General features: G+C 41.4%; 1 protein-coding gene across 1 annotated transcript in view; it reads right to left on the reverse strand.

The window, feature by feature from the left end:
- Positions 1-25939, reverse strand: part of LOC146857591 (uncharacterized) — a 164603-nt gene extending 138664 nt beyond the window's left edge. Inside the window, exon 1 of the mRNA XM_085648140.1 lies at positions 25800-25939. The gene's annotated coding sequence lies outside the window, so the exon portion shown is untranslated. The remainder of the gene's footprint in view (positions 1-25799) is intronic.
- Positions 25940-26900: the final 961 nt, after the last annotated feature.

Raw genomic sequence — 26900 nt, forward strand, 5'->3', positions numbered from 1 at the left:
TTTTAAATTTACTATAGCAGCGTTAATGATTCATGACAAATAATTATAGTAAACAAAGAAAGAAAAGTCATGTTACAAATTAATACATATAATTTTGTTTACAGTTCTACTCAGTGTCACATCCAGGTATTTGCATACTCTTTGAAACAACTACAAATGCTCGGTATTTTTCTCTTGGAAAGGTGTCATCCCTTGAAATCTAGGGGCGTTGATCTAAAATTTTAAAACCTGTTCATTCCACATTAATTTCTCCTGTTTAGCTATAAATGTTTTATTGATGTTTTGTTTATTATTGTTAGAATATTAGGTCACGATTCTCAGATGCTTCAATCAGACTGGGATGAGGTAATCCTAATTTATGGGTAGTCACGTTGTGCCTGGGGACTAACCGTAAAAACCTCAAATAGTATGTACTGGTGCAAGGAGAATAACTGCAGCAATGAAAATTACTGGTAAGAAACTCAGCACGTTACACTGCTTTCCAAATTCCAAACTCAGTGGGTTAACATTCCTACAGGTAAAGTGCGAGGACGCCTTGAAGACTGCAAGTTCAAAGTGCATTGTACCCTGTGTGGCTTTTTATCCGTCTAAAGTGTGAAAATATCCAATGTTGAATTTAAAGACAATATCATCTTTTCATGAAAAGTCTATTTAACTGCAAGAGAGTGGTAAAAACTAAACTGAACACACTAAATCAACTATATAACACCATAAATTCTGCACTTATAAATGTCCTTCATCTTGCATCGTCGTCACAAAATATCATATGTTGACTATTGCTGTTCTTCTTGTCCTAAATTTAAAAAAATTGAGACACACTAATAAACAGAGAATGTTACCAGAAATTTTACCTCACTGTACCTAACCAAGGACATTTCAACTGTCCCAGGCTATCATTATACAATGTATCAACTTGGATGCTCGAGTACACTGCGAGAATGCCAGCAAACTCAATTAATTACTATCATGGGAGAAACTTTAAATGCATTTAATAGTAAAATGTTACCTTCTACTCGTTCCCTATTGGAGCATGTCCTGAGAACCATGTACTCATGAAAGAATGTCTTTGCCTAAAGTCCTATGAAAGGATGGGTAGATTTCTATGTACAGGAGACTATTTTCCTCCACCATTGACCTCCACCTTAAGAAGGCCGGATTTCACTTAGAACTGTACTGAGTTCTCTGTACTTATGATTTATATGCTTCACTGCTGGATTTACCTATGGCATGATCCATGTAAAATGCCTATTAAATCTTTATATAAAGCTTTGAAACGACAACCCTTTGTCTGTCATTCTTACAAGAATGTTTTTCGCCTACTACTGAGCTTAATCAATTCAATTACATTTTTATTTATTATGATTTAGAACTCCAAAGAGTTCCACATAAAAACATATATCCAATTTATCAATTTAACCATCAATTAAAAAGGGAAAATTCTATTTTCATATAAAGGACAGTTCGTCAGTACATGATAATTACGCAAAATGGACCAATATGAACAAAAAATCCATTTAGAAATCCGTTCAAATACAAAGATTTCAGGGCTAGACAAATCAAATTATGCACTTAGGTTTTTAGACAACTTCAACTGTGCATTTGCTAAAATACATATATAAAAAGATTGCTATAAAATTCTTTAAAAAAACGTAGTATATATGCAATAAATAGCAACAACAAAAAAAGAGGAATAAAGTGCAAATGCTCAAGTATCAAAATCTTAGGATAGTAAATGATTGGTTGTGCAAACGGCATTCGTAGCAGCATGTGGGGGGGGTCGAAAGTTCAGATACAAAGTTATTATAAAATTCAAAAAAATCCATAATATATATACAAAATAACTAGCAGCAGACCCTGCTTAATACAGAAAAAGAATAAAGTGCAAATGCTCAAGTAACAACATCTTAGGATAGTAAATGATTGGTTGTGCAAACGGCATTTGTAGCAGCATGTGGGGGGGTCGAAAGCTCAGATACAAGGTTATTATAAAATTTAAAAAATCCATAATATATATACAATAACTAGCAGCAGACCCTGCTTAACACAGAGAAAAAGAATAAAGTGCAAATGCTCAAGTATCAAAATCTTAAGATAATAAATAGTTGTGAAAAACTGCAATCGTAGCAGCATGTGAGGGCACAAAAGTTCAAATACAGAGCTATAGTATCAGCATCAAAAGACCTTGTTAGAATGCGACCATAACGTAGATAGCAACAAACAAACAGTACAATCAAATGTTTGTGCTTACAGCCTGCCAATAATAAACTACCCAAGAATATTCATTAAAAATCCATTAAATACATTGCTAATGGTGCCTATCCAGCCTATTGAAAATAAGCAGGGCAACCGAACATTTCTTTAAAATATATTCAAGAATGGTTTTAAAAAACTAAAAGTTTTAAAACAAACAATTTCGGGGGGGGGGGGGGGGGATAGGCCAGAAGACACTTACGGGGCTCTTCAGCTGTGACAATATTGTACTTTAGAAACAAGGGTCTCATATATCTACGTCATAATGGTTGTAATAAAGGACAGACAAATAAGACATGATTTAAGTCCTGTACACATGTGCCACATAAGTGACAAAGTCTTTCCTGCCTTGGAAGACTCTCCCAAGCGCCTGTTACAATTTTTAAAGGGTGTAAATATAAATCGGAGTAACAAAATTACTCTACGTACTCCATGTTGAAGATTCCATAAGACACATGGTTGTGGCTTTTTATAAATACTGCTCCCCACTATAAGATCATAATTTGGATGCTGTGCACACAATACTGAATCTCTTTTTCGGGGTACACCATAAATTGTTTTCCTAATTCTGATTTTCAAGACTTGTTTGGGAAGAGCACCTGAACAGACGCTTTCGAGATCAAATAACTTTACCGCTTTCTGGTAATTCCTAAAAAGGACGCTCTTTCCCTTCAAAGTATCAAAAATGTCTTCACACATTGCTACCCGTAGAGGGTTCTCAAGACTGTTCAATAATGTATTACCCCATCTTAGGCACGCAGCCATTGAGAACACATAAGTGGAGAATAACCCAAAATCAAGCCGAATCGCTGCTATAGGTGCTGCACGATTTAAATTACATATTTGACGCCAAATACGCCACTTAACTTTCTCAAAATGTTCCCAGTACTGTTCGTGTATTGTTTCACAGGCATAACTCAATGCTGGAGGTATTTTGATTTTGTAAACAGATAAAGCATGCGCAAAGTGTCTTTTCCCGCAATGCTTATAAAGTCTGCTGATTGCGGAGACCTGTGAGATTGCCTTGCTTCTGCATTCATTCAACATGATCACTCCTTGAACACGTGCTTGTGAAAATTCTTCCTAAGTATGGATACAACTTAGCCACAGCAAGTTTATCCTTCCCCAAAAACCACTGCATTTTATTCCTGACTCTGCATGCCCGGTATCTAAAAACCATAATTTTACTTTTTAAAATATTTATTTAAAAAAAATGTTCGTCTGAATAATGTGCTAGCTCAGTGAGTCATCTTTGGAGTCCAATTGGGGTTAGGTCTAATAAAATGGCGTCATCCGCATATAGCAGGCAACTCAGCTTCATGGTTCCTAATTTTGGGGGATCCCCTTTACAAGACACTACCCTGTTCGGCAAATCATTGATGTACAGGAAAAATAGAAGAGGGGCCAATAAGCATCCTTGCTTTAGCCCATTCTGGGTCTCTATATTTATTGACAAACCCCGGGTTCCACCCATTAGGACCTGGCTCCAAGTAGAGGAATGTAATGCGATAATTAATCTAAGGAGATTCACTGGTATTTCCATAATAGTCAATTTTCTCCACAGCGTCCCCAGGTCAACCCGGTCAAAAGCTGTGGAGAAATCTATGAATGCAGCAAATAAGGACATACTCTTATTCATTGGATATTTTTCTATTAACGTTTGCAGAGCTGTGATATTGTCAAGGGTACCACTGTGTTTGCGGAACCCGGCTTGCTCTACTGGGACAAAACCGTTTCCAAAAGCCCAATCTTGAAGATGGACAAGTATGCTCTTAGCGAACAATTTTCCGGTCGCATCCAGCAGTGCAATTTGCCCAAAACTTGCTGGGCAAGTTTTGGTCCCTTTTTATATAATGGGACCACTATGCCACCCTTCCAAGACAACGGAATGGTCCCATAAGTATAACAATAGGAAAAAAACAGACACAAGAATTGTGCCCATGCGGCACTGTCCTGTTTAACTATGGCTACTGGTACATCGTCAGGACCCATCACATCAGAGTACCTTGCCCCTTTAATGTAACCCTCAAGTTCTTTGCATAAGGGGTGCCATATTCGCTACCCCACCAAGGAGTCAATGACCAAGTCTAAACTCCATCCAACCAATGTTTTTTTTGCATATAACTGGGAGATGTATATAGTCCATTCTTCATCTGATATCGAAATTGGGTTTGCCTTAGTTCTGCCATCACAGAACTTGGCTACTAATGCCCAATACGTGCGTGTATCTCCTGTCTGTGCAACCTCTCTTAATTTTATCCAGTTAGCATCTTCAACCCCTCTACGCACGAATATCAGTTTTCTTTTTCTTACCTGCTTTAATCTAGAGATTTCCCTTTGTTTAGCCATTAACAACTGCTTAAATTGTTCCCTTATCAGGGCATTAATCTCATGGTTCAGTTTTTTTTATCTCCCGGGGTATCTGCACTAAAGGTTTAATGCTGCAGGATTGCTTTTTACTTCCAAACAATCTAATTAGGCCCAATAACCTCTCGATTTTGGAAATGGGGTCTTCCTGGCCGAAGCCCAGGTGCGTACTTTCAGAAATTCTCTTAAAACATGGGAGGTTTTATTAGACCAAAAGGTACGCCAATTAGATCAATTATATAGTATGCTATCACCCCTTTGATTCCAGGGTTCCAGTAGCTCAAGGTCCATGTTAACATTTACTAATAGAACTCCATGATCACTCAGATTTGTAGGCAGTACATTGAATTGCGTACATGCCCCAAACATTTGGTAGGAGGCCGCCATATAATCGATCAATGAGTGTCCACGTGCAACTCGAAAGGTAAAAAAGGCAGGGGAATCATCTGGAAATCTGCCATTCAACAGCACAAGATCACACATTCTCAGATTATGCAGGAGAGACAGACGCCGCCTGTCTGACCTAATATGGTTAGGTAATAAGGATTCTGGGATAGACCATACATCCTCCTGCTCAGAGTTGGAGAAAGCCATAGCGGAAAAGTTCAAGATTTTAACATTAAAATCACCCACCATCAGTATAAAGGTGCACTATTCAGAAATACTTGTCTTGTGCACTAAGGAAACGGTTGATTCAACCAGTGAGTCTGAAGCTCTCCCAGGAGGAATGTATACGTTAGCCAAAAATAATGTTACGGTCTGACCTCTTATACCTTTACCTAACCTGAGTTTTACACCTATACAAAGCTTAGAGGGATGGAAACAAGACACAGGGTTCCAGTTTACAGTGCAATTAAGTAAGATGGCTAAGCCACCAAGCATGACCTTTAACTGAAGGCTTTGCTGCGCTACAGTGTATGAAGAAGTTTTCAAAGTGGAAGTCCACGCAGCTCTATGTTTCCTGGAGACAAATTATTTTAGGGTCATATGGTAATAGAGAATTTAGCTTAAGACTAGAATTTCCTACACCCGCTATGTTCCAGGACAGGATTTTACCGAGTGGGTTACCTACGCAGCAGGGGCAAATTTGCCTTTTCTGTTGAGCCATTCAGTGAGCCAGCAACCCAACTCCACTGCACCGTATCATCGTCCCCTATGGGTTTAATGGAACTTATAACCTCTAGGCCTTTAATATTAATCTCCCTTTTTCCTAAGGTACTATTCACTAATATTTTGATGTCTTTCGGATTTATGGCACCCTTTGTGTTGTGAAACCTACTACCTTGTTCCTTATGTTTAATCCTATTAGATTCAAGTTGGGACACCAAAGGGTCTACAAAAGGAAACACATTTATCCCTCTTTTCCTGAAGTGGTCAGCATTAGCCAATACTAACATTGCAATTATCCCTGAACTGAATGTGACTAGTATTTGCGGTACTACTGTTAAGATCTAAATAGACCAACTCGATGTCTTTACTTGTAACTAATCTTAAGACATCTATTTCTGCGAATAGCTGCAGCAAAGAGCTTCTGTTTACTGGTGCTAAATCGGTATCAAACAGGGAGGCAAAAGTCAAAATTTCAGTTACTTGCGCGATCCTATGTCTGACATCTGTCTTGGCACTTGCTATGGAAACCAGCCCAATGCAAGGAGAAAGTTGGAACCCCCCCCGCCCCCCCGAAAATATCCCTTGGCCGGGATCAAACCGTACCGGGAGAGTACCCCGGTCCGGTAGAAAGGAAGGGACATAATCTTTGGGCTGTTCTATGTCTGGTACCACAGCATGGGTTTGTACTATTAAATTACTTAAGTTATAATCCTTTCTAGTACCTTGGTACACCGCGTCCGAATCAGTATAAATTTTAAAATTCTCCCATAAATTTTCTACTCCCCCCCCACTTTAAATTTAAGAGTCCCTCTATCTTCCTGTCCATCTTGTACCCCCAATTCCTTCCAGTGGGGGTCAACTACTGTGGGGCGAGGGGTGGGAGGATTTATATCTATACACCCCAGGTTTTGGCCATCATTAAAAGCTAGAAACTTGGTATCCTTGACGCTTTGAGGCATGTTTGAGATACTTGGCTCCTCAAGTGCTGAGGGAAATCGCAATCTTTTTAGCTCCCGTTCTGTAATACGCCGAATCATATTCTTCTTCCCCCTCCGACCTTTTGGTCTGTTAGCTTCTTTTGGAGGGGCGACCTCCCCGGGACGAACAGCAACTGAACTAGCAGTGGGCAGGTTAATGAGGGGACAATTGGACAACGGTTCAGAAGTACATGGTACGTTAGTTTTCCCTTTTATGAAAATGGGGTACACCTGTAATTGGTTCAAAGGTGCAGTTACATTTGTATCATCTCTAAGACTAGTAAACGACGGGACCCCTATGCATTGTTTTTCAGGAACCTAGCATACCTGGGGACATATCGGGGAACATACTGGGGGACTACCTCTAATCGGAGGATCATTAAGAACCCCCCAATCTCTCTGAACCTCGGTCTGAGTTCCCATGCTAGATACCCCTAAGTGCGTCTGGCATACCTGAGATTATGCTTCCATGCCCTTTCCAAGCTTACTTATGCTAAAATCAACAGAATTAAGCTTCTGGACACCTATTAAAATTGGTGAGAGGACATCCAGTATATAATCAGAATTCATAGTGGATTTCTCCATCAAAGATAATATCGACAAAAGAATCCTCTCTAGCCCATAACATATCTCGAGATAGCCCCTCCCCACCAGTACATTATCTGCTACATTTAATGCTTGTATAGCTTCATGAACCCCCTTATCTTGCGGCGCATCTGGCGCCTCCAGATTAGACAAATCTAGAGAATGCAAACAAGACACGCTAGAGAGGGTGCTTCTGTACAAGATTGGCATATGGGGACAACTGGTATGGATGACTGATGGGAGTCTCGAATCCTGCTCCCTTGAATCTGGTGTTTTCAAATTGGTTGCCAAAACTTTGTTTTTTCTAACGCGATGGCAATATCTGGCAAGGTATAGTCCTTCAAGTTCCCATATTCAAGGCTACAGTCTGTGGCATTTGCGGAGTCATTTTCATTTTGGGGGAGAGGTGACCAGGGCAACACTCAGTGTTACTCAAAAGGTAAAATTTACCATCCGAGGGCACCAACTCTGCCGGCAAGGACAAACCAGTCCCAGGGGATTGTACCTCACCGTTTTCCACAGGCATGTCCATCTCCATCTCAATATCTTCCACCACTACCGAGAGAGCACTTCCATCGTCGTCCTGAGTTAACGGGGAAATTATGGTTGCACCAGTGTTTCGATGAGAAAATTTCGGGGGTATTGGAGCACCCACCTTGTCTTCACTAACTATACCAAGAGACGGAGGGTCTCCCAGGGTCTTGTCATTTGCCGCTGTCCTCCTTAGTGAACTCCTCACAACCTGTGTGAACATTGACATCACAGAAGGATAAGATTTCAGATGTGAGAGATGACCGCGCGTATTCCTTCACCTGATGGTCTCAAGTAACTTTAGGGGACTACTGTAACCAGAGGGGCGACTGGCTGGCCCTTGGTGAGACCCTAAAGATCCTACAGGAGATCCAGAGGAAGGAGTAAGATGCCCTGAACGCAAGCTCCTGGAGGGCATCTGCTTTCCTCTTAACAACCAGACTCCGGGTGTAATACGGGTTTAATACGGGGGTGTAATACGGGGGACCCCTGCTGGGCTACCCTGGACTACCTGGGAATGCTCGTCCGGAAAAAGGAGACAACTCGTCTCCAAACCTCCACCTTCTACTTTCCAACCTCACTCAGCTGTGAAGCTCAGGGGACATCAGGAATGTCAAGGACCAGCCCTCTAATCTGCAACCCGCAGTGCTGTAGTGTCCGTTGTGTCTGTTAGTCTTGTGCCCTGTGCCACGGCAAGAGACGGTCCTCTTGCCGCATGGGCTCCGAATTCTGCCCAACAGCGCACAGGCAGCGCACAGGCAGCGCAGCGCACCACACCGCAACTGCTCCCTGCAAGCCGCACCCGGTCTCGGGACCACCGTTCAGCTTCCGCGAGGGAAGGGGTGGGGGGGTGAGGGGGAGGGGCAGGTTTTGAGGCCTGCGACACTGTCAGCAGCAATGGGTGCTGTTGGTGCAGCAATCGGTGAATAGCGGCAAACCACTATGAGTGCGAACACCGACCTGCAGCGTCCTGCGTCACCGCGGCTCCCAGTAGATACGGAAGCGGATCCAAATCGATTAGACAGAAGTAGCGGCTCTAGTTGGAGAGCATCGAAGTCTGTATCGGGACTACACCGCTCCCGGTCCTAGCCGTCGGTGCGCCCCACGAGTTGAATTTTAGGATACGTTTGCGCGCTGAGATCTGGTAGCAGAGGTGATGGTTCAATTGGAGTCGACCAATAATTGACAAACGAATTGGCTATAGAACCAAGTACTGCACCTTCATGATCAGTTTTCCAGAGACCTAAATTGACCTAGTCCCAACCCAATCCTAGTGCCGGAGACTAGGCTGGAGAGGAAACAACAATGTCAGTAGAAATAGGCTTTGCATGTAAAATGCTGGAAAAGCAGTTGTGGAACAGTGTATGTTGGAAGTTATAGTACGCGTATTGTGGTGGAATGCAGGGAACAGGGTTCGAGAGTAGCTATTACATGGCTTTGATTTCTGGACTTGTAGGAAGAATTATTATTGTAATTTTGATGATATTCTTGAAAGGGACGAATGCTGGAGTGCTTACACAAATGGTATAGAATTGAAAGAGAGGTACCTCAAGTTAGAACATTGAATTGTTGAACTTGTCTTCTAGGTGAGGTGTGCTGTGAGGCACAATTAGTTACACCGAGATAGAGGTATAACTTTCTTGTACGAGTGTACTAATGGAGCTCGGAGTCTGTTCGTTCTTTAGTGCACGGGAGTGGACGCACGGATTATAGTGACTTTTGCAGTTCGAGAATTCACTGTTGTATGAAACCTTTGTGTAGTCGGAGTAGATACATGGTGAAAGGTTGTAAAGTGGTTCAGAAATGGCCCGGCGGCATCGGAGCAATGCGTTACTAAGGCGCTGCCTAGGGATTGTCTGGCAGACGCTGTAGATGCGTAGTGATAGGGTGACCTGTGACAGAGACAAAATGGTATTGGGGGACAGATTCCAAGCTTGTCAGTGTTCAAAGGGTTGAACAGGGAGGGAGTGAAACATTCCTAGAATGGGGACTCCCTTGTCAAAGAAATAGAAGGATGTAAATAAGTAGGAAAAATGTTCCCCTGAAGGTACTCCAGCTTGGGAAATGGCAGCAAAGAAACGGTTAAACACATGCATGTGGCTTAGCCAATGTCACGAATATATATGTCCAAATAAGGGGAACTCAGACTCCTACTGAGTAGTACTTTTTACATCCTGCAAATCAAGAATTTGAGAACAATGTACGATTTAAAACCACAGCTGAGGCAAGTACACTTTGCAAACTTACACCTTTGGGAGCAAATAGTGAGTGAAAAGATAAGAAGGAAACTTGAATTAAAAATCTGCAGTAGAGCTCATTCAAGGAGAAGCGTGCAGGACGATGAGAGGCAAAGAAAGTTAAGGGAGGAAGTCATTGAGACCGTTGGAGCCTATCCCTTGATAGAGAGTGACGAAAAGGAAATGGAGAAATCAAAGAAGGAAACGGACACTGATAGTGAGGAGGAGGATGCCTTTATAGACAAACTTCTCACCCCGTACAATGTGACAGCCATTGATCCGAGCATCACAGCTCTGGGAGTAATTGAGGTTGGAACAGTCGAATTGTCCACAGCATTCAGCACACCCCTGAATTATATGGAAGCTGCTGTCCCCTTCAACACTCAGATCACGAGCCCGTACTCTTAGGCACTTTACCTTCATCAAGTGCCACAATCACATCCCTGGCTAAGGCACTTGTTACTACAATTCTGAGCCAACCTATCCCAAGTATACATCAGGACTCAGTACCAAGGCTTGGAAGGATGCCATCAGTACCCCCTACAAGCAAGGAACTCAATCAGTGGCAAGATAGGGGGTCAAACTACTTGTGCAGGCTTATCAGGTAACTTGACAAGTGCAGGGCAAGAGTCACAACATATCAACCTCACCCAGCTGAAAACAGAATTTGAGGAAACTGCTAAGGGAAATGTGGGGATGGATTATTAAGAGCATTACAGGGAGAATGAATTGCTTTATATGAGGGAGAGTGGCAAAAGAGGCGCATGCAAGGATAGAAAAGGTGGTGGATGAATGTGGATTTGATATAACTCCGCGAAAAAAGTTGCAGAACAATTCTAGGATGGAAATGGGTGAGAAGGAGCTAAGAATGTTAAAATTGAGGGGGTTGAGACCACGTGAGGGAATTGATTGAAAACATTAGGGAATGGAGTGATACCGAGAAGTTTAGAGAGCTGTGGTCCAAGAAGGAAAAGGTTAAGGCAAAAGAGAGAGGGATCAAGGGAAGACAAGAAAGGAGCCATAGGAAGCGTGGCAAAGATGTATCCCTAGCAAAAAGTGCAAGGAGAAGCCTAAGTACATGTCCCATGGTCGCAATTAGACTTCTTCATTTCACAAATACCCTTCGGAAACTTAGATAAAATCTCAACAATTGGTATACCCAGATGGAGCATTTTGTGACCATCTACAAAGTTTTGTGGGAATAGTTGGATGTATTATTTGAGGTTGCAGTCCCAAAGAGCCTGTGGGCTGAGTGCGAAAGAGCAGTTGATTGGCCAACCCAGGAACCACCTCAGGTGGCAGGGACGAACGCCCCTTCACTAATTGTTAAAACCAAATACGACGAGGTCATAAAACACCTAAAGACAAAGGTTCCCCAAAGGAAGATGAATAGGCCCAAGATTTTCAGAACCTCTTAAGAGCCAAAGGAGTCAGTACACACTTAATTGAGAGATTGGTGCAAGTGTATGGGGATCACAACGGGATGAATGACCCACTATGAAATAATATGCCTTGCGCCCTTTGTATATGGACTGAGGCCAGAGATTAGCAATAAAATCACCCACCGTGTCCTTTGTTGGCAGAGCAAACCAGTCCACAAGATCTTGCAATACACTAGCTTCCAGCATGGCACTGCGATATTTAAACGAAAAGGGCTTAAGGACTAGTACACGATAGCCCAGTTGGCACAGAATGGAGAGGCTAAGGGACTTTAAATTTTGCTCCAAGGACCCGAATTAGACCCCAGTTTTGAAATGGTAATATAGAGAGTCCACCTGAACTACAGTGGGACCACCACAGGAGTACGGAAGCGGGCGAAGCAATGTGTAAGGGACCAGTATGAGTGCCCTCAAGAAGGTTACCCAGTGTCACATTTGTTACAGCATGGCACAATGGAAGCAGGCGTGCCGTTACAATCCAGATCGAATTGTTATGGAGATTCAAGGGGTTAGTCCGGCAGGCCGGTGAGAGCTTCCCCCTGTACCTAGCCCCATATGAATACCCTAACAGTGACTAAATCTGGGATATTGCCAAACTCCTTCAACACAACGCATATGCAAGGAGGTGTTCCCCATCTCCACCCAAGTCGCAGAGTACCCCAAAATCTGATGATCTCACAAGGCGGTCCAGTCCCCATGATGTTCGAGGCCTCAATAGGACCAATGATGATGCAGGAGGAGTGCTACTTGGCACAGCCCTGGAAGTGGATCAGAGTGGACCATATGTGGATGGAGAGGTTAAAGGATATTCTGTATCTTTCCTAATAAACACTGGAGCCACTTGTTCAGCGGTTAGAACAGTTGAGGACCCTAACCTCAAATGTGGTTGGAATTGAAACACAGGCAGCTGATGCAGAGTTAAGATTCAGTCCCTGGAACCTGCTGTCAGGTTATATGCTGTCATTACAACGGCGGACTTGCTAGTGGATCTAAGAGAGACAGCTAAGGAGGAGGTCTGGGATTTTACAGGTTGAGAGATTGGGTTGATAAAAAGTGCCAAGCCTATAAAGATCGCCCTCTGACCCAAAGTTCTCTTTCCACAGAATCATCCATATAAAATTATCCCAGAATCTATTGCAAGAATCATCCGTTATTGAGAGCATGATCGAACAAGGCATTTTAAAGCAATTTATCGGGAGCTCATGTAACTCCCCAATCATGGCCTTCCAGAAAACAAACAAAATGTGAATGATTGTACAAGACCGCCGAAAGATTAACCAAATTCTCATGCCATGCTATCCTGAGGTACCGAATCCTGCTGTGATCCTGTTTCAAATTCTCCCAGAGGCTGAGTGGTTCACCATCATTGACCTCTGTCAAGCCATCCTCATCCCATTAGATAAAGAGAACCAGATCTTGTTTGCGGTCCTATTCCAAGAGACGACCCTCATGTGGTGCTGTGCGCCACAAGACTATACACAAAGTCCATCCTATTTCAATCAGATACTCAAAAAGAAACTAAACTCACCGACCAGAGGATGTAGGTGAGATGTCTTTGTATTCTTCTTCTCCAGTATTAAAATCAATAAAAAAGATTTAAAGCTAAAATAAACATAGAAACTCTGCAGCTACCATGTAGTTTGACATTAATACAATACAACAACGATCTTTTAATCGCCTTGGTGGTTAAGGAAGCTTGCAGACAAGACATGATTGCTTTGCTCAACCACTTGCTTGTGAATGGGCATAAAGTCTCCCGCAACAAATTACGTTACTGTCAGAAGGAAGTTATGTACTTGGAACTTCAGATAGACAAAGGAGTAAGGCGAGTGTCCAATGAGCGCATAGAGATGGTTCTTAAGATGAAGTTTCCAACCACTCAGAGAGAAGTGAGAATATTTTTGGGCTGGTTGGCTACTGGTACTTTGATAAGGCTGAAACATACTGATGTCAATGAACTGGTACTGAGGGATGCTGAAAAGATGCAAGCCTTCCAGGAGCTCAAAAATCTGCTTTGTAGCAATCCTGATCTTAGAATGCCAAGTTATACAAAATAATTTGTGCTCCTCGGTCACGAAAGAAATGGGTGTGCTATGTCTGTATTAACACAAAAACAAAAGAATGGGTGTCAAGGGAAAGAACGCGCAACCTGCAAAATTTCACACAATTAGTAATTTCGATCCACAATTATCCTAGTGCGGTGCTTGAAACGTTCGGAGATGTCAAAATGGTGGGATGGCACCACACTCAAACAGTACTTGAAATTGAATAGGATCCCAAGGGGTCTCCGTTCCCAAATCATCCCAACCTATGATGATTTGGACGAGGATCTTTTGGGAATATGGGAGAAAGAGCTAACATCTAGCTCTGTTAAATTAATGGAAATCCTGATTGAAAATGCTGAAAGGAAAGTGAAAAGTCTACAGCTAGAAATTGCTCAATTAGAGGAGGAGATCGCATCTCTTAATAAGCCGGAAGTAGCAGCAAAAAACTATGAAATTCTAAAGGAAGTTCTAGTAAATCATCAAAATGATGTGAAACAAAGGAAAGCACGTAAGCTTAAAAGGGACGAAGTAGATTACAATAATGGGAGGGTTTTTACATTCTCCAAAAAATATGATCATTTGATTGTAATAGACAAGAATAAAAAAATCAGTAGAGATGCCTTCCACTAGTTCAAGCAACACATCACTAAGCACAATACCAACAAGTGGTAGTGATGTGGAGGGTGGACCAAGTGGTATAGAGAGACAACAAGGCCCTTTGGGAAACTCCTCCTTTCTACAGGAGGTGAATCGTATCAAAAGAGGGAACAGGGAGCAAGTCAAAAGAGTAGACAATACAAGAAAACAAGGAGGGGTAAAGGAAGGAGGAAGGGAAGGGGACAAAGTAGGAATGAAGACACGCTCTTGGAACAAGAAGGATTGAGCAGTTCAGGAACTGGAGAGGTAGAGGTCATTAATCTTTCGGATCGAATACTGACAAGTGAGATGATTACTTTATTGAAAAAAGGTTTGAGTTATTGTCCTTTTTATAAAGGAGACATTTGTGACACAAAGATAGACTTATTTCGGTTTATTAGGAAACTAAAATTGAAAAAACACTTTGCTTTGAACCCTATGCCTAATAAAGATTGTATTTCGCAGATTTGTGATTCAGTGTCTAATACATTAACGATAAGAGATATACAAGACACAGTGACTCTACTCTCTATAACTGAATTGGAAGATGATCCGGTTACTATTGGGAAAGTTTTAGAGGATTTGGATGTAAGACCAGATTTATCATTGACGAGTGGTTTGAAAGAGAAGTCTAGGTGGTCCCCAAACCTTACCAGTGGGAACAATGTGGAAATTTTTGATACCTTGGTTTCTAATGATCTTGAGAACGGTGTACGTAAATTGGGTCATTCTCTTAGACATCGGGGTGAGAACTTGACGACAAGTGAACGTCAAGCACTTAAGATACTAGTAGAAGACCCTATGTTAATTATCAGAAAGGCGGATAAAGGGGGTAACATTGTTATAATGAACAAAACAGATTATGATCATGAAGTTTACTCCCAATTGGATAAAGTGGATAACTACCAAAAAGTTTCATACAATCCCATGTTCTCTCTGATCACTAGAATTAATGGATTGTTACAGGATTGGCATTATCAAGGCCTTTTGGATGAAGATGAATTGTTGTATTTAAAAGTGAATCGTCCACGTTATCCTTGTCTATATACTTTGCCAAAGATTCATAAGGACCTCCCTTTTCCACCAGGGAGGCCCATTGTGGCAGGGATAGGTGGTCCAACAGAACGAATTTCACAGTATGTCGACATGTTCCTACAGCCGATGGTAGTGAATCTGCCATCATATATTAGGGACACGAAGCATATTTTAAATATATTGAGTGATATCACTTGGGAATCAGGAATGAAACTAGTGTCGTTGGATGTTGTATCACTGTATACTAGTATACCCAACGATCTAGGTCTGAAAGCTATTGAATATTTCCTGATGAAAAAACCAGCTAGCCAATGGGGACATACTCAAATGTTATTAACAATGACGGATCTTATATTGTCAAATAATTATTTTCTATTCAATGGGGAATGGTTTAGGCAAACCCAGGGAGTGGCTATGGGTTCAAGATTTTCGCCTGCTTTTGCGAATCTATTCATGGGCTGGATGGAAGAATCAGTGATATGGGGCCCAGCAGGTATACATTGGAACGATGACATCTTATATTGGGGACGATATATAGATGACTGTCTTTTAATATGGACAGGAACAGAAGAAGAACTAAGAGGATTTATTGACTACCTGAATAGCAATACTATGAATATCAAATTTACTTCTTGTGTTAGTTCTACTAATTTGGTATTTTTAGATGTGGAATTGTTTATAGACAATGATAAAATCTGTAGTAGGATGTATCGTAAGCCTACGTCCTGCAACGCTATTTTACATGCGGGCAGTGCGCATCCCAAACATCAGATTAGGGCAATTCCCTATGGAGAAATGTTACGGGCGCGGCGTAACTGTAGTGAGGACAACCAATTCAGGGAATGTATAAAGGATATGGAAAGGAGGTTCACCCAAAGGGGCTATGACAAAAGAGACCTAGAGGTGGCTACACAGAGGGCTCTCAAGATAAAACGCGCATCCACCTTAAACCCTAAAAAAACTAAAGACAAGTCTAATTGGATTAGGATGATTACGGATTTTAATCCTATAAATTCAATTCTCTATAGGAGTATGCACAAGCACTGGCATATCCTGAAGGCGGATAGGACCCTACGGGAATTTCTGTCAGACAAACCACAAATCACATATAGAAGAGGGAGAACGTTGGGTACAATTCTGAGTCCAAGCTACCCGAGAGAGGCTGAGAAGGAACAATGGCTTACCCAAATGAGTAAGGGTTTTTTTAAATGTGGCCATTGTGGGATGTGTAAACATGCGAAAGATAAAACTAAACAATTTCAGTACAATGGTAAACAAGTATATGATATTGTGACTAACATAAATTACAGTACTAAATTTGTTGTATATGTAATTAATTGTATGTGTAAGAAAATATATGTGGGAAGCACAATAAGGGCTCTTAAAGACAGGATTGCTGAACATTGGAGAGCTGTAAAGAACAATGATCAAAGATATCCAATTGCTGAACATATACAAAACTGTACTTCGCAAGGTTTACATAAATCATTCCAATTTTGTGGTATTGAGCATGTTAAGAGGGAAGCGCGTGGAGGGAATAGAGAACTCGCACTGCGGAGGCATGAGGCAAGATGGATCATGCGCTTGAGGGCCGTGGAAGATGGTCTTAATTATGACCGTGAGTTACAGTATTTCCTAGGCGAATGAGAGATTAATGGATGGGTCAGCATGTGAATAAGAAAAAAGTGATAAGCAGATGTAGTGTTGGTTTGTTGGAGTTGCGATGTTTCCTCGAGTTTGTAGTTATTTTCTAGCTGTATGTGTCATGCAGTTCCTAGTAAGTTCTGCATGGGTACATATGTTCATGTTATACTGTATGAGTAATCAGTAAAATGGAAATAAAGAAGAAAGATGCATATGTTTCATTTAACTAGTTGAGGAATGGGGAGTTGTCACATAATGTGTGATTTTGGCAGGAGTAATTTGGGTCGTTTTCCTTGGTGTTAAGAAACACCACATTTTAATTTACCTGTTGCTATAACGACAAAAATGATTTACTCCTGAAATGAATTAAGGTTGCCATGTTAAAAACAGGCATTACTGTTTAGACCATATTATGGTATGCGATTATGGTGAATTTAGGTATTTAAATTGTAGGTATGGCGGGGTTAAACTAAAAATAGTAATGGCCACGACTATATACGTGGATTACTATATATATCCGGTTTTAAAATGATAAGCCTGATTAGATAGAGATAGTAGCTCTTTTGGTTTCATTTATATGATTGAAACCTATTCAAAATGGCGCCCGAATAATGCGTGTCTGGTTTCACTCGGTACTATTGAAACCTATCCAAAATGGCGCTTTTTAAACTACGGAGGAGTCACCTCGTTTATGTTGCTGGCGTGGATAAACAGGGAGTAGGATCGCGACGCGAGTAGACGCGAAGAGTGTTCCTGTATCCGGGGACGTTGCTAGTGCGAATAGTAAGTAAGATGAGAGCTGTATAAAATATCATTGGGGGGTGGCATGTAGTAGTGTTAATAATTAGGATTCTAACTAAGAATCTGGTGATTATCATTATTTATAGGTCTCCGTACTTCAGAGACTTGGATGAACAATTCTGACTAATACTTCAAAAATAATTTCGCTAATGGTCACGAACAGAGTTCAATGATAGCAGGTGAGACTATACTTCAGTCGTTTTTGTAGACTTGTGGCCTGACTGACATAATATCTTTTAGTGCAGTGTTATTTAGAGCATAATTTGCATTTTAGGTAATTGTGGATAACAGAAAGAGATCATTAGGAAGGAGTAAAGGACAATATTGCTGTCAAAGTGCATTAAGGTATGTGTATATTATTAAGAATTTCTGTTTATCCTCGCCATTCTTGCCTCTTGTGCTCCGCAGTGTGTTTTACTAGGTGTTTTGTACTTTTTGGAACTTAGGAGACAGTTACACAAGATTAAGGTACCGATTGGTTTTATTTAGAGGCATGAACATTTGGTGTGGTTCACTGTTGGGAGAATGGTGCCATCACGAAAGTGCTTAGTGTTCACTGTTATAATGGTGGATGATTTTCTGGAGTGGATATCCAATCGATGGGTCAAAGTGTTTAATATATTAATTATATGCAAATATGTGATTATAATAACAGTGTGAAGTCACACAGCATGTTTTTCCTTTGCACATGGAAGTAATGTGGGCTATTGGACATGAAACAATTGAGTTTCTATACTCCAATGTATATTATTTATTGCTTCCAGCCCTGAGGAAGTTGCATGGGTTAATCCCTATCGACGAAACGCGTTGGGAGTGGAAGAATGTTATGAATAAAGAAGTTTGGAGATTCAAATGAAAATAAAAGAAGAAGAGAAGCCCACATCAATGTGTATCTAGTTTTGTGACAGTAACAGGAGACGTTGTTGATTAATTTGCGAGTGCTTCGACAAGAGAAAATCTGTATTAACACAAGCCCATGAGGAGAATCTTGATCTGGTGGCTGCCACGTTTCCCGGTTTTCTCAAAGAGGTTGCAGCGGTAGGTCTTATCATTCAGCAAACTGTGGGGATAGTGATTGGTAACCCCTTAATTGTAATGGGTTCCCACTCTATTGAGATCCTCATGATCCGTACCAGAACTCAACATCTGACAAACAGCTGCCTAACTCGCAGTGAGAGAATAATTTTGGCAGCAGAAAATGTGTCAATTCGGAGATGCAACAAACTAAATCCTGCCTCTCTGTTGTCCACTCCAGAGGAAGACTACAAGGGTGAATTCAACAACGATTAGTTTTGCACAAACCTGAGACCAGACATACTAGATGCATCCCTTCCCGAGTCTGATCATAACCTTTTTGTTGATCAGTCTTGTCTGAGAAACCAATGTGGCATTTTAAGAGCTACTTATCAGGGGTGTGGAATTTAATAAAATATTTACTTGTCCATGGGACAGGTTGCTTTATAAATCCACTTGTCCAGTAAATAAAAAAATCCACCTGTCCCTTTGATGGCACTTAGTTTGGCGACATATTCTGGCAGCAACCTCATGATATAAGAGCTCTGATTAAAGCTTCTCTGATTATGCCAGTGCTCATACTACAGTAGGGTTTGAATACTAGCAATTCCCTTAATTTGCCACCTTTCTGCAGGTCTACATACTGGAGCTGGAAGCAGTAGTAAGCAATAGTTCCAGGGTTGGAATGCCCTTTTGAGTCTGTGCATACCTACTAACTAGCATATTTTAGGGGTTTCATAGATCTTCTCTAATCTTTTCCCATACTGAGAAAGGTTAGAAATGTACTCCTGACAAGGGCAGAAGAAAAATTTCTTCCAGGGTTGGGAAAAAGTGGTTGGAGGGAAAGTGAAATTGTAAACGCTCAACAGATTTTCACATGATCAAATCTACACATCCATATTAGCTCATTCTAAAATGTAGCCCACAATTTTTTTCTAGGAGTACGATTGCCTATCCTACTTGTGTAAATTCCTTTGAATGCGTGAAAGCCATAAAGCTGTACTAATGCAAGGACATTATTGTAGGTGCCCTTTTGTGACTTGCTTTAACAATTGGGTCTCTAAATAGGTCTGGCATTAGCCAAGACCTTTGGTTTTTATTAAATATTCTCTCTCTCTCTATATCCATCATCTGGCTTCATTGTGAGTGACCGCATTCTGCTCTTTCACAAGTTGCATATCATCACACAAAGTAGTATTGTTCAGTGCTAGAAAGTACTGTGGCTGTTCGAGGTGGACAAAATATACTGCTCCACCTGTGGAATTGACAGAATTTTGTCCACTCCATGTTACTCTTTAATGCGGAGTTCTGGACAAATTCCATCAATCATCGTGTGGCAGACCTTTTCTCCCGCAAGGATCCAGAAAAAGTGAGCTGGCGAGCGAGATTTGTAATCCCCTAGCGTGATTTTCTAACACCAGCTGATGCGGTCAGAGGGCTGCCATTCAAGTAGATTTGCTGGTGCTCAAATAGATTTTCTAATCAAGCAGCAGCAAAATCAACTTTAATAGCCGCACATTTTTGCGTAATGCATGGTGCCGTTTGTGCTGATTTTCAATACTGCTCGTGCTACTGGGGCTAAATTGCAACACGAGCTGCATAGTTTCTTCCCGTTGGCAGAATTCCATGTAACCTCGCAGAGTTTTTCTGTAGCTACGCAGAATTCCATAGAGTAAAATTCTGAGCTTCACCCACCTCTAATGGAATTGTGTGCTTTGAGACCAAAAAATATTTTTGCTTTTTGCCAAAGTGTGTTATAATGGTGAGGGCCCAGCAGCTCCCACAACAATAAAGTTTTACATAAACCGTGTCAAAAGAAGAAACGCATACACGAAACCAAAAGGCTGACCACCAATGTCTGACCTTCTGGCTGTGTTAATGCTTTTTTATTTTTAATTGTCCCATAATCTTGTTGAAACTGGTTACATTTATTTTTACATTATGTATATTTTTGGGAAAATACTAGCATCCATCAACACATTTGACTAGAAATGGTATTTTTTGTGAACATTTTATTTTGAAAGCAAAGAATCATCAATCTTGCATTCAACCTTCTGCAAATATTTGCATCTAATCCAAGAGCATTCTGGTAGCATTATATGTAGCCTCATATTGGTAAACTTTGGAAATGCAGTCCAAGCTTACAAGTGCTCACCCTAATAATAAAGGCATTGTATTAATGAACCATAAACACAAGTTTAAACAGCATTAACACATGTACACAAATATTACCGTAACTGCAAACAATGCCATTCCATGATCCTTAATCTGTTACTGTAAACTGGCAGCCAAAGGATTTCTGCTGCAGGGGCTGGGTCTACTTGTTCCAAGGACAAAATAAACATGAAAAGGTGATGTCCTTGCCCCAAACAATATTTATAGGAACCTTATGCTGTATATCATACTTGTGCTATGTAATGTCTGCCCAATTGACTATAATGATTGCCCTTACCAGAGCCTGCTGAACCTCAGAAGGGCCGCGAGTCACTATTTGCACTGACAGCCAGTATGGGTTTGGAGTTGTGCAGAATTTCGGCCAGTTGTGGTTGCAGCAAGGAATTTTATGTTTTAATGTATGAGGGATGCTAGTGACATTTGGGTGTGCAGCAAGGAAAAACTGGTTCTTCCTGATTCCCCCCTGCCTGAAATGGTGCAACACATGCATGGTCCAACCCATGTGGGCAGAGACGGAATGGCGTCTATCTTCTTATTGTATTGGTATAACCCTTATTTCAGAGCAGTGACAGAAAATGTTTGACAAAGCTGTGTTACCTGCCAAAACCAGTATGTGGGGAAGAGGGGTGCAGTGACCATGAGCCACATTGGAAAGTCTGATGGTCCCTTCAACCATCTCCAGATCGACTTTGAGGAGATGCCCTGATGTAACCAATTGAGGTATATTCTTGTGATCGCGTGTCTGCTCTTATGATGGGTTGAGGCATATCCCACCAGAAAATTTGACAGCCTAACAGTCGCCATACTACTGTTGCTGGAGTTGATACCGCAATTCGGGATGCCAGTTCATCTTGAATTGGATAAAGAAACTCACTTCAAAAGCGAGATAATGCAATTACTGTGTACAGCTTTAGGGATTGACCAGAGATTCCACTGTAGCTACAGACCTAAGGCATCAGGAGTTGTTGAGAGACTGAACAGGACAAACAAAGTTAAACTGGCTAAAGCCTGTGCCTCCACGTCGCCGAAATGGGCCAATGCCCTTTCTTTGGTACTAATGAGTATTTGAACTACCCCTTGTAAGACAACTGGATTGTCTCCTCGTGAGGTGCTGATGGGGAGAGCTATTTGAATTCCTTCTGTTCCTGCAGCTGCTCTTGTGAATATCACAGATGACTTGGTCCTTGAACACTGCAAGTGATTCTCTGATGTGGTGTGTTCTACCTCTCATCTGGTCGACACCACTATTCCAGCTGTCCGAGGGTCGCAAGGGCATGATCTGAACCCTGGTGATTGGATCTACATCAACATACATGTCTGCAAGTTCTGTTTTGAGGAGCACTGGAGAGGGCCTTACTAGGTGATCCAAGTCACCAATACAGCTGTCAAGTGTGCTGGTTTGCCGAACTGGATACCCATACCGAGAGGGCTAGGTACAAAGAGGAAAAAGCAGAGCCAACATCCACTAATTACTTGAGTCACCTCAGGTTTGAGGTGTCTGAGGCTGTGGAAGAAGAGGAAGACCACGCTGCGGGTCCATAGTCTCCATCGGACGAGCATCACTCAGAGCAAGAGGATGATAAGAGTGCTGTTGTCCAGAGACCACTTAATTAACCGACCACTGGATTGAGAATTCGCATCCACCGAGACAGTGGAAATTCATGCAAGGTTGAAACTAATCTGCTGCTGCTAATTATGCAAGGAACAGAAGCAGAGGTGGGACACGGAAGCTCCACCTTGGAGAGTGAGTAAGCCTCATCAGAGCTAGAGATCGCAACAACTTCCAAAGGTACAGGTTCAGCTCTAGACGGTTGGCCGAAAACTACAGCAACCCGAAAAAGACTGTTGACATCCAAGAAGAGACCAGAGATGATTTGGGGAGACAGTGAGTTACAACAAGTTGATCAGATTGACATTGTGGATGAAAGCCTGAACGTGATCATACCAAGCAACCAAAAAGGAAGAGAAAGATCAATCAGACGCATTCAGAGCCAGACCGGACATACCTAGCCAAAATCAAGTTTGACTCTGATTACTGTCTGCTTAACATCGATGAGCTTCCCTGAAACATAGATATGCAAGAACGGGAGACTATTCACATTGACTACTGATAATTGTTGAAAGGATGGTCAGAGAGTTAGGTTAACTGTCAGAGATGATAGCTCCTTTAGGCCTCCAGTTGACACAATATAAAAATCCCGGTAGCTTTGGAGATAGGGTAGAGGCAATAGGATAATACCTAGAGGAGTAACCTTTGTATCTGAGATTTCCTTGATCTGATTCAAGTTAATATGGTGCAGCAATGCTGCAAAATGTTGCTTACAAGCCTGACAGTCGCCATTTCCATTTCCGTGTTTACATGGTTGTTGGATGTCTATTTGTTGTGTGGAGATATCTCTCATATTCTGATCAACTCCAATCTTGAACCTGTAGTGTGACCTGCCCCACCTAACGTATTCCCCAGCATGAGTGTTTGCATAGTTGCAATGTATATTATCAAATGTTAGCTGAATATGAGAAAGTCATGGAAGAGGAAGATTGCTTTGCTTGCTCCTATCTTCCAGCTTCTGCAGCCTACGGAGCAGCATATTTTCACTTACCTTTGTCTTACTCCTTCTCCTGTTCCGTTTTCCTAAATCTTTTCTATCATCAGGATTCTATCGAACGGTTTTATTCTAACTTTGATGATCCATTAGAAGATATGCCAATTGTCAGTGATAAAAATCTTTACTTATGGGTTACTAAACATGTTTCTCGCTCTTACAAAAGGTTTTGATCGAGGGATCAGCTTGAATATATGATGAAATTATTTACTCCCGTGGCTAACGCGAGTATCACTCACCTCAGCATGCCTGATGTAAAAGGGAAAATGAACCAAGATGAGCGGGTATTTATAGACTCGTGAAATGAGAGGGTAAGGATCGAAGAAAGAGAAGAAGGGAAGACCAGTGCAGAACACATAATTGGGGAAGGTGAAGAGACTCTAAGGAACCACTCCCTAGATTAAACACTGATGTCACTAGCAGGGGACCTTTATGCATCATACGGCACCCGGAGGTAAATAAGACTGTTGAGAAGTTAGGATGGAGCGAATGTGAACACAATTATTTAGTTAAGGGAAAAAGATTTTCAAACCTAGATGCAAGCATTAAAGGGATCTATTATGTATGTGGTAAGTAACCTTATTTCCAGCTACCACACGACTGGACAAGTAGTTGTAATACAGCATTCGTTTTCTCCAGGCTTTACCATACTAATAAGTTATGCTTTCCTTTTGAGCAATACATGAGGAGGGGTACACAGATCGATAGTGATATCTTTGAGGCGCTCATACCATATATATGAGTGGCACTGAGCAATGTAAAGATTACAAAGGTGTCCACCCTAGTTGATCGGCTTGCCACTAACACAGCAGGTGCTCTAACTGTGATAAATAAAGACTTGCTTGCATTGAGAGCTATGATTATGCAAAATCACCTTGCACTGGATTTATTCCTCATGAAGAAAGGTGGAGTTTGCAAGGTTATTACCGCTCAGGAGTTCTGTGCCTATATACCGTGCGCAGGTAAGCAGCTTGACAGCAATATTATTAACATTACGAATATCATGCATGAATTAAACGAGTTGGAAGAGTCAGGTGCTTGGGGTGGCAAATCTGTGTCAGTTTTCACTTAGAACTGTACTGAGTTATCTGTACTTATGATTTGTTTGCTTCACTGCTGAATTTACCTATATCATGTTCGATGTAAACTGCCTATTAATTCTTTGTATAACACTTTGAAATGACAACGCTCTGTCGGTCATCCTTACAAGAATGTTTATCACCTGCTACTGAGCTTAATCGATTAGACAGAAGTGACGGCTCCAGTTGGGGAGGACCAAAGTCCATGTCAGGACTACACCACTCCCAGTCCCAGCCGTTAGCACGTCCCAGGAGTTCGATTTTAGGACAAGTTTGCACGCTGACACAAGTCTACATTTGATAATGTACAGCTTACATAAAGAACAAAGCACTCTTAACACCCATAGCAACTTGAATTACAATTGTACCTTATCACACTTTATCTCTATTCGCGAAAAGGGTCTTACTCTAGCCTGTTTGATGCTGCATTGCGATATTTTAATTGTACGCTGAGTATATAATGCGAAAAGCAAAACGAAATGTACCATAACTGAGATAAGTAACCATGATGGACTCAACTACTCATACGAGTTATCAGGTTACACGGGAATTTCAATTCGGCCACCCTGGGTATCAATCCTAGAAAGGCGTGCGCGCCCAAATAAATTGGGGAACTGATTCGAGTACCGAGAAACAGTAATAACTGCGGTATCTTTGTTCCTAGCACAATAAAAATAAGTTTGTACATAGACTGCATACTGATATATGCTATATAGTCCACGGAAAACAGGAAACAACATATTCAATATACAAGGCACAACATTTGTTATTTTCTGACAACCCCACATCCAGCAGAGGCCCAGGCCAACTTTACTTGTTGAATACAATCAAACGCACCTGAGAGGTATGAATATGAATCATTCAGGGGAGGCTAGTTCACCACTGGTTTCTTTCATTACAATTTGGTGCTTGTAGGGTGTTTTTCTCATTATAAATACAGAACTTCATTAGAAAGAAAGAAACCGATTCACTAGATGAGTTTTTGGATAACCTGAAATCTTTCCATATCCCAGTACAGTCCGATTCATTGCGGTGCTGCAAATAGCTCTGAAGCAAGCCGAAAAAGGTGCGGGTTATTTCACTTTGTCCTGCGAGATGAGTTTGGAAAGACCCCTAAAATATTATTTATAAAGATGTTTTACAGCTAAAGTTTACTGTGAAATATTAATGCATTCACTCTGAATTATGAGTGCATAAATACAATACCTCAGCTAAAAACAATCGCGATACATTATGATCCGACCCTTTATCTAAGACTGACATGCACGTACCTGGAAGTGGGACAACGAACTCCTGTCACTCTACAATAAACAAACAAAAACATTTACAGATTTCCAGCAGAGCTTCCCGGGACAATAATCGAATGCGGTCCTTTAACTGACTGGCCAATCACTGAACGCGCTGCGCATGGTCTACGTGCAAAGCTAGATCGAGAACAAGGTGTTTGCGAGGATAGCGACGGAGAGTGGAGCCCGAGCTTAAACGATGGTACATGACAAGGTATTATGCACAAAGAAAGCGTAAAGGTAACGCACCTTGTTTATGTTTCTAGAAGGTCTATAATAACCGTATGATGATGTGTGATTTTTGTTTTTATATAAATCGTCAAATCTGTTAACACAGTAAACATGTAGACTGTTTTCTGCAAATAGAATTTTATTCCGAAGATCTTTTGTAGTGTTTTGGATGCTCGCAGATATCAGTTCTAACGCGAAATAACCCATTTTATGATGGCAGGTATGTCGCCTTCCTGCATCCTGTGCCAAGCAAACACATTTGCCCTTTTTCTATTTCTACATTACCTTTGAGTTGAGTGCGGCGGGTAAGTAAGCGGCAACATCGTTTCTATGCATTATCTCCTCGACAAACTAGGGGGCATATTATCAAGGAGGGCCTTAAAAATTATCGCCGGTTTAGCAGCAGAAAACTGCCGCTAAAACGGCGATAATGGGCTTGATAATATGCCCCTGAGTACCCTGTATTATTATACAAAGTCAACGTTGTTAATTAGCCTGGGCGTCCTCCTCTGGTACTGGAGTAGATGGAGTTAGTACTTTCCTCCTTTCAGACTCGAGTGACTGTGTAGAAAGTACGTTAAGCATATTACCGAAATATAAAAATATAACAAGTTATCCAGTCTTCGAGAAGTGTTTTAATGTACAGCCTCGCTTTATATTTACATATTGTGTAGATTTGTATTGTATTGTAATTGCCTTTATATAGCGATTATTACCCCGCCAAGGCACGGAAGTATTTTTCGCTGGGTAGCAAGCTGCTCCAGACCCCAAGTGCTGGGGTTAGTCCAATGTTCTTGGCAAAGCCCCTGGAATTGTGAGGTGGAGAAAGACCAAATTCTATAGCAGAATACAGCG

The sequence above is a fragment of the Triturus cristatus genome, chromosome 3_2 (genome assembly GCF_964204655.1).
Source record: "Triturus cristatus chromosome 3_2, aTriCri1.1, whole genome shotgun sequence".
In the NCBI taxonomy this organism is placed as follows: domain Eukaryota; kingdom Metazoa; phylum Chordata; class Amphibia; order Caudata; family Salamandridae; genus Triturus; species Triturus cristatus.